Below are 13132 nucleotides of genomic sequence, written 5' to 3' on the forward strand. Positions count from 1 at the left end.
TGCCGCTTCCTGATTCTTAGTATCGAAGAAAGAGTATTGGTGTTTCTCTGTTGAGTAAAAAGTAGACGACACCTGTAAGGGAAGGCACGTTATTGCTGGGCAGCCAGGGATTTTGTGAGTCAACCTGTTCACATTCCTGAGTTTACTTTAGGCAGCAGGGCTGGTAGTCGAAAGTCACCGTTAGTAGAAGCAAAAACATGCCCTTCAGCGCTGGAATATATTGCTCCTTTACTACCTGCTTCGAGTTAACTGCCAAGGGAGGCAAATTTTGGAGAAGCCACTGTGGGTGGGAGGTGAGTGGTGCTTGACTAGGGAGCTTCCAGCTCCCCTGAAAAAAAAAAAAAACACCAATCATAGCATTTAGAAACAGCTACGGCTTGCTGTGCAAAAATTAGAAATCCCTCTCAAGATAAGTCTCCTACATCCCCACTCCTCAACTGTGGACCCTAACGCCCTACTAAATAGAAATTCTTTACATCTCACGAAGCATGACTAGGTCTGCGTGAGGAATCTTGAATTCACGTTTCTGTTAGGCAGAACACTGACCACACTTCAGGATATCTTTTCATTAAGTTGAAGGCTTACTTTGCAATGAAGATGCTATAAAAAAAAAATCTACAGAAAGAGGACAGAATACTTCAGCTGGGGCTTTCCAGAAACCTGACATGAACCTGACATAATCAAAGGGGAGACTAAGGCCCCCCGGAACACCCCCTTTTTGAGTTAATCCAAGCTTCCAGTGTATTCATGCGTAACTAGACTGAATGCAGGCTTCACAGGGAAAGTCCACTCCACTGTGATACTCTGCCCAGGACAATGAATGCCAGGCAAAGGTCACCTCCCTGAACTCTTCTGCAAAGCACAGGGGGGAGGAGGTGAGAGACGGAAACCAAAGGCACGCCCTAAACATTTTGCTTTGTTCTTAAAGCTTAAGTGCTGAGACCACTAGCCAAGAGTTGTGAAATTACAAAGCATTCTGGGGATTGACATGCAAATAAGCAGGATTATATTTAGAACAGAGTAAAAGAATTAAACTACACACTGTGAAACCCTGCAGAGGTCTCTCTGAATCTTTTCCATAGTTTACTGTCACCAAGTCTTTTGAGGGGATTTTGCAAGTTCTTTTAAAAAAGCAAAAATATATAGGGGTCATTTATAGTCCTAAAGAAATATTACTACCTTTTTTTTTTTTTTTAAATTCCTGGGTTTCTTTGCCTGTCTTGCATCCGAATTATCTCCTCTGTTATGGTCATTATGAACCAGAACACGCTACTAATGATATTGATACCATATTTTTTAGTTACTTGGTTGTGTGTGTGTGTTGTTTCAAGTTACAAGACTTGGTTAAACTCTTTGAGGTCAGGTTTGCCTGCAAGAGGCCATGCAGAATAGGACCTGTGATGTGTTTCTCCGGACCGGAGTGCTGTGACAAGCCAGGCACAGGAATGCATAATCACCAGCTAATCGATCCAAGCTGTTCTCCTCGTCAGAAATGTAAAACAAACACCATTTTATCCCTCTTTCATCCCCTTCAATCATCTCTCTCTCTTTTAAAATCAAAATCAAGTGTCTGAGATGAGTTTGAAGGAAAAACCCCTCTTTGGCGTTGCCTTTCTTATTCAAGGGGTAAGAAGAAAGGCATCGATCAACACAAGATGCCTCTGTGTCTGGCCAAGAGGGTGAGCAGTGCACGCAGTGTGGATGTTTTCCACAGTAGAATGACTCTAAATGGTTTTCCTTGGATACACAGCAGTACTTGGCTTTGGGCATCTCAGGAAACTATGAGAGAGGGAGGGAGACACAGAGGGACTTAATTTATGGTCCCAAAGAAACTTAATTTTGGCCATCAAAACTACCGCACCCATAGACTTCCACATTTCAATCAAGGCTAAGTTTTTCTAGTAACTCAAACCAATTCAATCCAGTCCAATCCAATCCAATTTGCATTGTCTAGCCAATCTGTCAAGAAATGCTGTTGCTTCTGTCTTCTGAATACACGCAGAATGCAACCTCTTCTTTCCATCGACAAACCTGCTGTCTGTGTCTAGCCACCATCTGCTGTTACCTGGGCTCTGGCAGTACCCGAACTGGGCTCTCTTCTTCAGCATCATTCATTCATTCTCACAATTTCACATGATATTTACCTTGTGCTTACGATATGCTATTATTTTTCTAGGTACCAGTGTTCCAGGGGCGAATAATATTAATAATAATAATGTCCCAGATCTCACATACTGGTAGTTGACTTTATTCCTTATCAACAGAGGGTCCTTTGTTAGACCTCTTCTGTATTTATGTTGGTGGTACTTTACCCCACATGACATATTAATTTATTATTGAGTATTATCCTCTTTCCCATCACTAGAATGTAAGCTCCTTAAGAGCAGGGAATGTGTCTGTTCTATTCACTGCTATGTCCTCAGTGTATGAAATAGGGCCTTGCCCAAAGAAATTGCTCAATAATTAGGTGAGTGAATGCAAGAATGATGTAAATTCTATCTGAAGAAAAAATAGATGGAGTAAGAACTTTCCTATAATTAAAGGGCATGTGGTTAGAATCTAGATTTAAGAATACTTTTGCATCTCTTGGGCTTCTTAGAGTTTCTTGATTCTATATTTCAGTGCAGATAAATTCAAGATGGTGAGGAATCACTTTGCTAATATGATACAGTCACAAATTCCAAGGCAACACATGTGTCACAGAATGGCTCAGTAGAATAGGTTAGGTATTTATGCACTAACTCGAGACCTGGTGCACGAATTCATGCATGGGTGGGGTCCCTTGGCCTGGCCAGTGATGGAGGCCTATGGGCGGGGGGGGGCGCAATAGGGGAGGAGGAGGGAACCCGGGAGGTTGGCCGGCCAGTCAGTAGGGCTGACTGGCTGTGGGGAGGGGCTGCAGGAGGTTGGTTCTGGGAGCGCAATGACCACCTGGGGGCAGCTCCTGCATTGAGCATCTGTCCCCTGGTGGTCAGTGTGCGTCATAGCGACTGGTCGACTGGACGTTCTGGTCATTCTGTCATAAGGGTCACCTAGGCTTTTATTTAGAGAAATTATAAAGCTACAGCTTTGAAGGGAACTGCCATAAAAGTGTATGAGGAGGTTTAAAAAAAAGGCTGTGGTCATTTAAAGAATTTCTTTAAAAAATTTCTTTTTGATGAGTTCAGAGGGAAAACTATGGACTTAAACCCAAAATTGTGCACTGTCTAAGAATCTGGGTTTAGGAGCAGAAGACCCTTGTTCCATATTGCAATTCATACACTTCCTATTTCCATGACGTTCAGCAGATTTCCTCAGCATTTTGAGCCTTGGTTTCTGTTAGGTTAGGTGGCTCAGGAGGCGGCGCAAGAAATAGAGAGTCCAGTGAATCAGAAAAGAAAGGAAAGGAAAAGGTTTATTTCTGCGTCCCCGGGAGACCCACGTACCCCAAGGAGAGGGCACGTGGATTCATGCCAACAGGGAGGGGGGCGCTTTTTTTATACTGCAGTTGGGTGAGGGGCGGGGACATGAGCTGAGGTATTCTCTGCTGCAGGGGATGGGCGGGGGTATGTGGATTAAGGGAGAAGAAGCCAGTATCTGTGTCTGGCACCTTGATCTGTGAGAAATTCCAGGGGAAGTCCATTATCTTGTCACATGTCTGCATGTACCCGATCCTGGGCTCTCTCCGACCTAACAGTTTCATCCTCTCTAAAATGAGCATCTCATTGCCTACCTTTACAGTGTTTTGTGATGATTTACTAATCTATTGAACTAATATTTATTGAGTACCTACTATGGGCACTTGGCATTAGGGATACAAATATTGGACACAACACACAAAAGCCCTCTTTAAGTTTCCATTTTAGGAGCAAGTGTATTGAGGATAGATAAAGCAGAGATGGCAAGGTGAAAGTCATTCCAGAGTTTTGAGGATGGGCTGGAAATTTACACACAGGGGTCACAGAAGGCAAGGTGATAGGATGGTAGTTTAGAACAAATGATAGCAGTGGAAGCAGTGAGAAATGATTAGGTGTTGGATCTATTTCAAGGTAATGCCAACAGTAGTTGCTGAGTATTTGACTGGGATATGAGAGAGAGAAGAATCAAAGATTACACTAAATTTGTTGCCCTGAGCAATTCAAAAGATGAAGGCGAGATAGGAAAAAGTGTAGGAGGAATGGGATTGGGAAGAAAGGTCAGGCATATGTTTGTGGACATTCCTATGAAACATCCAAGTGAAATGTTGAGCAGGCTGAGCAGGCAGGAGGATATCTGAGGTTAGAAATCTAAGGGAAGAGCTAGGAGAGAAATACAAGTTTGGGAGTTGACAGCCATTAGGTTTTACTTAAAGTATCAATGCTGGAGGAGATGACCAAGGAAGGGAGTGCAGATAGAGAAGAAATCTGAGGTAAGAAGCATCCCTAATGGAAATGAGCAACCAGGAAAAGAAGCAGAGAGAGTGGTCAATGAGACAGAGGGGACAGCAAGCAAGTATTGTGCTCTGAAGGTCAAGAAACAAAATCATTTCAAAGAAGACAATGTGTTCACTTCCCTAATGGCCCCTGAAAGATTGAGGAGGAGGAGAACTGAGAATTAATCAGTACATGAGAACACTGTCGAGGTCACTGAGCACCTTAAACAGAGCACCTATAAAATGAGTATCTAAATGCCCATATCACAGTGGCTTTTTGTTTGTTTGTTTTTGTGAGCATGTATGAAATTATTCAGTGGTATTTACTGAGCACCTACTATGTGTGTACCTGTGTCAGAGCAGTCTTAATGAAGTTGTGGGGGTGGAAATTAGAGACATCTAAGATAGACAACTCTTTCAAGGGATTGTATTGCAAACAGGGACAGGGAAATGGAGAGTAACTAGCAGAGAAAGTGGAATCTGATATGAGGGAAGCATATCCCGGTTGTGTGCCAGTGGGCCTAATTCAGTAAGGAGAGGAAACTTCATGGAGCAGGAAAGAAATGCAATACATGCTCTATCATCTTGAATGGACAACAGAGGTGACACCTAGTGTTCAGAAGGAGGGCTTGCCTCTTAGCAAGGAGCAAGGATGTTTCTTCCCAGTAACTGAAGGGAAGAGCATAGAGGCACAGAGACAGGTCGCTAGCTAAATTTCACAGAGGGAGTTTATGAAAGTTCTCTTGTGATTGTGTCTTTTTTCTCTGTCATCAGCTAAGACAGTCTGGGAGGAAGGTGATAGAAGTTAGAAGGGAGAGGAGTTGGTATGAATTACTTTTCCAGGAGAGCAAAGGGACTAGGGAAATAGGAAATATGGTGTGATTATCTGGCAGCACTAAGGAGTTCCTTCAGTTAGTGGCCATGAATTTGAAGAAAGACTCATAAGCATGTTTGTTGATATTCCTTCTGCCGTGTACAGCTGTATGTGGGCAAAGTATGCAGGCACGGGGTAGGGAGGGTGTGCAATTTAACAAGGGCTTTCCTAGGTGAGTGCTGACAAGGCAGAGAGAAACTCAAGGGAATTGAGGACGAGGCCTGGGATCTATGCCGGTCAGGAGACAAGGGAGGGCACAGATATATAGACGAGTAAAGGACAGTGAACATTTGAAGATTAAATATAACTATTCATGTAAAGCTCTTAGTACAAAGTAAGTTAATTAGAGGGCAGCTATTTCTACCTTTAATGCAGGTGGGAGGTATTTAATTGAATAGAGGGAAACGTCAAGAATATTCTGTCTTCCTTTTAATCGCTACAATATCTAAAATGAGTGCTTAGCCATGTACACGGTTTTTACTCTTAAAAATATTTTCTACTTTTAAAAAACAAATTTATGTTTTCCTACATTAATATGTGAAACACTTCCCCTAGTCCTGATTTTTTTTTAAATATGTTTTATTGATTTTTTACAGAGAGAAAGGGAGAGAGATAGAGAGTTAGAAACATCGATGAGGGAGAAACATCGATCAGCTGCCTCCTGCACATCTCCCGCCAGAGATGTGCGCGCAACCCAGGTATATGCCCTTGACCGGAATCGAACCCGGGACCCTTCAGTCCGCAGGCCGACGCTCTATCCACCGAGCCAAACCGGTTTCGGCCCCCTAGTCCTGATTTTAAGGGTGGAGAGAAAAAATAGTCCCAAAACAAATATAGAAGAGTTTTGAAGGGGCAAAACCACCCACCAGGCCTTTGTGAAATATATAGGCAATTTTAGTGTGAATAAATAGTTAATCTCAGAACTGCCCGTTAAGTATTTGGGTCTATTAATTTCACCTACAATTCAAAGGAAATCTTAGTTGTGTAATTCCAGTGTCACAGAATGAAAATCAAAGTGGTGATTCACCAGCTATTATTAGATGTTTACATATTAAATACACAGAAATAACCTGACAAATAAGCCTACCCTTGTTATACATAAGCCATAAAAGAGAAAAAAAAGATTATAGCCACAGAGTAGTATTCTCACGGGCTTATCCCCAGATCACACTTCCACCAGTGAGAGCTAGTGTGCACACCTCCTTCTCCCCGGACGGAGCTTCTCATTCACTTCTTTAGTACAGAATGATTCTGACAGCCCCTGGCCTTCTCCATTAGCTTTCATGGCAACTCATTTTAAAGCCACAGGCAGGATTATCCAGTTGAGCCCAGTGTAATCACAAAGGTCCTTTTAAGAGGGAGGCAATAGGTCAGAGAAAGAAAGGGAGATGTGATGTTGGAAGCAAAGGTCAAAATGATGTGGCCACAAGCCAGGGAAAGTAGTCCACCTCTAGAATCTGAAAAAGGCAAGAAACAGAGCTTCCGGAAGGATTGCAGCCCTCCTGATCCCTTGATTTTAGCCCTACAAGACCCATTTTAGACTTCTCACTTCCAGAACTGAAAGAGAATAACTCTGTATTGTTTTAAGCCCATAGGCGTATGGTAATTTGTTTCAGCAGCAATAAGAAACCACAATAGATAGAAATCAAAGTAAATCAAGGATTCATGATCAGGGAGCTAAGATTAGTCACTCCACTAATGGAATGACTAATTTCCCTTGTCCAATTTCTGGATGTGACCTAGTTTTCAGGCTTAAAAAAATGTTAACTGGAGGAGAAGTTGGGTCATCAAGAGGAAGGAGCCTGAAATACCATGTCTAGTGTATATGATAATGATTCTTCTACTCTCTCCTCAAGGGCCATATACTAATGCCACTATCAACTTGGAAAGGGAATAACTAAACACCCTAAGGACCAATGGATACAAGTTCCCAGTTGACACTGATACACAGAGACTAGAAGCATCATCATAGCTTTTCTGTTAGAGAGGAGGCATGTTGAGGCCAGGTATACATGGACCCCCGGTCTAGATCTGGCTTACATTTGGTTCTTTGGGTTCACGGATCCATCTAGTGATCATTTTCACATACTATCAGTGTTGACGGATTCCTAGCAGAAAGGGGAAAGATGGAAAGATCAAGGAAAATGAGGTCATGGGTAGAAGCATATGATGGACCTATGGAAGTGGGCATGAAGACTAAAGATATAGAAATTACATATCAATGCCCTCCCCAGAGAGCATCCATCACTGCTGATACACGAAATGAGGAAGACAAAATGACTCATTCAGTTGACATCAGCCAGGCTCCATCATTAACCACCCCAATATTGGCACAATGGGCTCACGGATGGAGTAGACACAGTGACAGAGAAGAGGCTTTGCAGGAAACCAACATCTACTACACGGATGTAACAAGACAATAAACGGCAGAACTTCTCTGGAGATCCAGACCAGAACTTGGCTGGAGATCCTGGCTAGGCTGCTGATCAACTGAACGCTATCTCCGTGTCATTCCTTCTTCACCAACTCCATCTACACCTTTGGGAACCCCTGGACCTGCTGGGGTTGGACCCCGGCACTACTCACCAATGCTGATCCAGCTACTGGTGCTGTCAATCATCCATCCTGCCAGCAACAGAGAGCAATACTACCTTGCCAACATGGCACGATCCCTCAAAGATACACAGGACCACTTGGTGAAAAGTTGACGACATTTGGACCCTTTTCACACTAGGAGGCACAGTGATTCATTTTTACAGAAATGAACACATGCTAGGAATGTTTTCTGCTGCTAGGACCTCAGGCAACACTATTATTTAAGGGTTTAAGAAGTGTTTAATGCACTAAAGTGGGATCCCACGTAACATCACGTCAAATCAAGACGCCTGTTTAAAAGCAAATGAGATGCAAGAATGGCCACGTGATTGTGGGATCCACCAGTTATATCAACTGCCACATAACCCTGAAGTGCCATCGTGAGTATGGAAGAATGGCCTACTGAAGGCACAACTGAAGCACCAATTCAGAGATGATTCTTCGCAAGGATAAAGCACCATCCTCCAAGTTGCACTGGACATTTTAAATCAATGCCCTCTACTAGTATATGGTGCTATGTCCAGAAAGAAAGAATACATGGATCCAAGAACCAAGGGGAAGAAACAGCAGAAGTGACCCCCTTTTACCTTCACTCCCAGGGACACAACTGGGAAATACGTGCTGTGCCCTGAGAAGGGCATGGTGACCAGGGGCTCAGAGCCCTCAGAGATGAGGGTCTGTGCTCCAACAGCGAGTAAATCACTGGCCCAGTGAAGGAGGTAGCTAAGGATGAAGAAAATCTAGAATAGTAAAGGGCCATGATGAATATAATTGTGGCCTTAAGACCACGGGAAAGGAGGCCCTCAGACTCCCAAGAGAAGAGATACCCGCTGATGCTGGAGTTGTTGCACCGAGCACTTACACAAAGAAGTGAAACTGAGCAGTAGCAGCAGTGCAAGGAGGGGTCTGCAGGAGACACAGTGAAGCTCCGCCCAGCTCTCGGTTCAAGACTGAAGGATTCACTCCAACACTCAGTGGTCAGCCCTTCCTAGAAGCTGCCCTTGTCTAAGATACCCACCCCTGCAAGGGCAGCCTGACCCAGTCATTGGTTAACCAGAGCATTTAAAGGCCTGGCCTCCGCGCCACAAAAGAGCAACAACTAGAAGGGTGATCCCAACTTCAGGACTGTAGGTCAGCTTATGTCTTTGTTAAAGACCACATCACAGATAGACTTCACCCTGGGCCCAAACCTCCCCTTTCCTCCCCTCCCCTTTCACAATTGTTGATTCTAGGGACACTCCCTAATAAACTTCCTGCATCCTACTCTCCCTCTCAGAATCTGCTTCCCAGGAAACCCTACCTGTAACCATGAGGCTGCTATTAAATGAACATCTACCTAATGCGACGTTTTTATTTAGCCAATATTTTAAAATGCACAAATTTTGCACTCAAATTTGGATTTCTTTAAAAATGAGAAACTTGGCAATTCTAGGCTCATAGGCACACATCGGTGTCTATCAGCTGGATCTGAATACTGGCAGAGTTTTGAACAGAATGTATTCTCCTAGTCATAATGCCTGCTGCTTTCTCTTCCTTTCCACAGAAGCCTGTATATATTAGTATACGTGCTTCCATGTAATTATGCCACCTGCCTAGCTATCATCATTTGAGTTCTGACATCAGACCATCTGAGACTCTTTAGTTATTTAGGCCTTAAAGAATAGGGACTCTGGCCCTGGGTCAGTTGGTTAGAGTGTCATCCTGATAGGCCATGGTTGGGGTTCAATCCCCTGTCAGGGCACATACAAGAATCAACCAGTGAATGAACCAATAGTGGAACAACAATTTTATCTCCCCCCCCCTCTTTCCCCCTCCTTCCTGTCTATCTCTAAAATCAATCTCAATAAAAAATAAAAAATAGGGACTCTATGTCTCAGAGGTTTGGGTTGTTCTTTTCCAAGGTCCAGTGCCTATTCAGAACTGAGAGCAATGAGCTCTCCAAGGAGCTACCTCCGCCCCAGCCCACCCCACTTTACTCCCAATGGGCCCTAAATCACAAGACTGAATCCGGAACCACCAGGCCTCCTGTTAAAAGCCTGCTTGAGAACACGCACTGGAGCTGCTGGATCTGAGGCTAAGTGCAGTCAGTTTCACCCTTGGGCTGAACGGAAACACGTGTGCTTGGATTCAGATCGCTGCCTGTACAGCACAACAGCTCACTCCAGATGAGGGATGTGAGCTTCACTCTTGGATGGAAGCTCAGAATAGCAAGCCAAGCCCAAGTACAAGGCTGCAACCCCAGTTTATATTTTCCAGGTTTCCCATCCGTCTCCAGGAAGGGACTTTGGCTGTATGTCCTTTGTTTTATTTCCTCTGGTTTCCTGTACTGAGCTGTAGCAAATGCTCCAAGGCCATAGGGCCTCCTGGCTCCCTATCTTTTCAGAGAAGTAGGAATGGCAGATACATATGGCCGAGGGTCTAGTCACAGTTTCTCTAAGCAAATTCCCAAAGGAGCCAAGGAATGGAAACTGGTCCTTAGGTCATAACTTAATTATTACTGCCTCCATTACCTGTCTGTGAGTCTCCAATCATTTCCCAGTACTCTGAGGTTAAAGTCTCAGATTCTTAATATGATACTAACCTCCTCATACAGGGCCTCTGCTCATCTCTGTAGCTTCATTTCTCTTCACTCCTGATTGTACTTTCTGGTCCAGTAACCCTAGGAACAACTAGTTCCTCTCTCACATCCAACTGCTTGCCTATGTCACACTTTCCACCTCCAACGATTGTTGCCCTACTGGACTTGGGAAACTCCAGGCATGATCTCTTCCAGAAAGCTTTCCCTGACACCTACTCACTGCCCCCTGGTGCTTCCTCAAGCCGCTGCCAACTTCCAGCACTGCCCTTACCTAGCATGTTGTAACGGTCCTTTTGTTGGCCATTGTCCTCAGGGTCCGTGAGGGCGGTACTGTGTTTATTCCTCACTGTATGCCCAGTGCCAGCGTACTATTGAGTATTGGCGAAGGCAGGCATGAGATGTGTATTGAATGCCTTGGATGAACTCATGCCAACATACATATACTCTACAGATGTGCATGCACACATCCGTACACTCATAAACAAACTCAAACCAAATGTAAACCCTCCTGGAGAGCAGAATCCTGGAGGGTTGGCTGCGGTAGCAGAAAGTTCTGGATGGACTCATTTGCATATTAACAGGATATCATGTAGGTAGACTATTAGTGAAAACGCCTTGTTAAAAAGTTAAAGATAACAATATCAGTAAAACAATTTTTTAAAAAGAGGGACTGTATTTATTTAAAAGATGCAAGTGTAAGTACCCAGCCAAGCTGGAATCAGGACCTGTCAGCCACAGTTTCTTTTACCTCCTGAGGCCTAATGGTCATTCACTCGACTTTATTTACACTAGCTACATTTTTTCTCTAAACATTTGACTGGCCCATATTTCTGTGCATTAAGGAAATAAGAGAATAAAATAAGTCTCTTGGTTCCAGGTCTCAATTGGAAAGAATCTGATTGGCTCTGCTCGAGTCAGTTATAAACCTACAATCTAATCACCTATGGAGGAGGGGTGGAGTAATCACAACATAAAGCTGACTGCAAGGAGCCCACCCGCGTGGAAATAGAAAAAAGGAGCCATTATGATCTTGGCAGAACCCCAAAAGACCAAAAGACGACTGGTGCCCTGATTCTTATCTGCTGTCCACACAAACGGGCAGAGGAGGGTGCACAGAAACCCATACATCATGAACAAGGGGAAGAAAAATTGTCGTTTAAGATCGAAATTCTCTAACAAGTTCAGGAGAGAGTAGGTGAGATAAATTTTGCAAAGGCGACCCTTGACAATGCAAATTTGCCCGCCTGCTATATGCTAATAGTGTTCTCAGTCCACATATTACAGGTATACGCATCTCTCTCTCCTGCCCCCCTTCCCCCTCTCTCAGGCTTCTCGGTTTCTGTCTCTGATTGTCTTTTGGCTCTAGCTTCATTATTATTTTAGATCTTCAAAGAAATCAAGTCCATGAGACCATTGTGATCAACCCACTTGATCCTATAGTGGAAGCACGCGAGATTACAGAAGACATGGTTTGCCAACCCCTAACCCCACAGTCAGTGACATGATTAGTGTAGGTTCTGACTCCTACTCCAGAGACCACCCACCATCCATGACATACTGCCTCGCTTCATCCTAGATATATATAGAGGTGTGGGGGCCGAGGCAGGTTCATGCCCTGTTCAAACCTACAGTAATACAAAGCCTCAAATAAAATAAAATTCTGTGCAATATCAGAAAGTGACAAGTAAATGCTGAATCAGACACAAAGGTGGTGTTGTGAAAAGAGAAAAAGAGCCCACCGCTGTGCCTCAGTGGTTGAGCATTGACCTATGAACGAGGAGATCACTGGTTCGATTCCCAGTCAAGGCACATGCCTGGTTGCTGGCTCCATCCCCAGTAGGGGGCTTGCAGGCGGTAGCTGATCAAATGATTCTCTCATTATTGATGTTTCTATCTCTTTCTCTTCCTTTCTGAAATCAATAAAAATATATTTTTTTAAAGAGAGAAAAAGAATAGAGTCAAGGGTCCCAAGTTTTAGCCATGTCTGTTTTATTACATATTACTTGACCATAAGCAATTCATTTAACTTCTCAGATCTTCAATGGAGAATATGGAATTTCCTTCCAATTTGGAAGCAAATTATTTATTCTCCATTCCTTTTAGCCATGTCTGTTTTATTACATATTATTTGACCATAAGCAATTCATTTAACTTCTCCTCAGATCTTCAATGGAGAATATGGAATTTCTTTCCAATTTGGAAGCAAATTATTTATTCTCCATTGGGCTGTTGATCAAATGAGATCATGGAAATGCCCCCATTTGGGGGGAAAAATGCATCCAGAAAGGCTATTTGAACACCAGGTCTTAGTGTTATTTTTTTTCCATCATGTTACAAACATATCCAGGACTGATATCTGCTCAAAGGTCTAATTACCATTGTTGTTTCCAAGTATGACCCCCCCTGTAAGTACCTCTCTGTTTTTCGAATTATGTATTTCTCCAGATGCACGTTTCGACTTTTCCAGGCTGACCTCATTTGTTCATTTCCTGTCCATATTTCTCATCTAAGGTTGCTCTGCACTATGTCTCTTGCTCACTAGTGTCTATAGCACCATGCCATTTCCCTCATCTGCAGATGCAATTACCATAATAGGTTTATAGCCTCTTTCCAAGCCATTAATAACAAAGCAAAATGAAATGTGTCTGAAGCTGCTTGCTGCCGCATCTTCCTGGGACTTGCAGGCTGCCCTGGT

At 43.5% G+C, this 13132-nt stretch overlaps 1 protein-coding gene across 1 annotated transcript in view; it reads right to left on the reverse strand.

Annotated features, from left to right (window-relative positions):
* The window catches only part of DPYSL3 (dihydropyrimidinase like 3), a 106009-nt gene that overhangs the window by 62449 nt on the left and 30428 nt on the right, over positions 1–13132 (reverse strand). The gene's annotated exons all lie outside the window — the stretch shown is intronic.

This window comes from Myotis davidii, unplaced genomic scaffold (assembly GCF_000327345.1).
Source record: "Myotis davidii unplaced genomic scaffold, ASM32734v1 scaffold89, whole genome shotgun sequence".
NCBI lineage: Eukaryota > Metazoa > Chordata > Mammalia > Chiroptera > Vespertilionidae > Myotis > Myotis davidii.